Below are 1,309 nucleotides of genomic sequence, written 5' to 3'. Positions count from 1 at the left end.
AGTTTTCTGTTATTTTCCTCTCCACATTTTACTTTTGATGAGCATGAATTTGTTGTCCATGTGAATAGGGTTCGGTCAGTTATTACCAAATGTATGTATAGCATGGCTCATTAGTTCTAACTATTCTTTATCTAAATTGCAGCAAACACCATTCTCCATTCAGCCTGGATTCCTTTGTCATTACTTCCACACACGAGAGAGAACACATGGTACTAGTCTTTCTGTGTCTGGCTTATTTCATTCAAAATAACATCCTCAAGTAATGCCCACTTTGCTGAAAATAACAGGGTTTTGTTTTTCAGGACATTTTCCATTTTTATATTTATTCATTGACGGACATCTAGATTGGCGAAATAGCTTCGGTATTGTGCATAACACCACAATAAATGGCATGCAAGGATCTCTTTAGTTTGGTTATTTCATTTCCTTTGTATATAAACCCAGAAGTAGGGCTGATGGGTCATATGGTAGAGCTCTTTTTAGGGTTATGTTTAAACTCCCATGCTGTTTTGCATTGGGACAATCTAATTATTATTAACATTATCTGTCTTAATTAAGGTTTTATTGATGTGAAGAGACACCATGACCAAGGCAACTCTTATAAGAGAAAACATTTAATTGGAGTTGGCTTACAGTTTCAGAGGTTCAGTCCATTATCACCATGTCAGGAAATATGGCAATTTGTAGGCAAACATGTTACTAGGGAAGGAACTGAGAGTTTTACATCTGATCCAAAGGCAGCCAGAAGGAAACTATCTTCCACCAGCAGCCAGGAGAAGAATCTGGATCACACTGGCCAAACTTGAGCATATATATGAGACCTCAAAGCCTTGCCTCTACAGTGACACACTTCCTCTAACATGCCTCACCTCTTCCAATAAGGCCACACCTTTTCATGGGCCAAGCATACTCAACCCAAATTGTTAAAAGGGTCATACATACAATTACTTACAATTACTTACACATCTCCAATAAAGTGCTAATAATATTTAGTCACTACAACAAAAAACACACTGAACCCTAAAATTTATATGGAAATATGTAAGGCCTCCAGTAATCTTGAAAAAAAAATCTAAACGGACAGGGAATATGACTCAGTACTTGATGTGAGAGTCTTAGGACCTGAGTTTGGATTGGAGGGATCCACAGAAAGCATGTGTCACTACATGTCCACAATGCCAGCACTGGGGAAAGGGACAGGAGGGTCCTCAGGAGTTGTTGGTTAAGACTGTCTAGCTGAATTGCAAAGCTCCAGGGTCAGTGAGAGACCCTGTTTCTCACCTGTAAGGTGGAGAGCAATTGAAAAAGA

Source organism: Rattus norvegicus, chromosome 7, assembly GCF_021556685.1.
Source record: "Rattus norvegicus strain SHRSP/BbbUtx chromosome 7, alternate assembly SHRSP_T2T, whole genome shotgun sequence".
Classification (NCBI taxonomy): domain Eukaryota; kingdom Metazoa; phylum Chordata; class Mammalia; order Rodentia; family Muridae; genus Rattus; species Rattus norvegicus.
The sequence above is the reverse complement of the archived record's forward strand: the minus strand, read 5'-3'. Positions refer to the sequence as shown.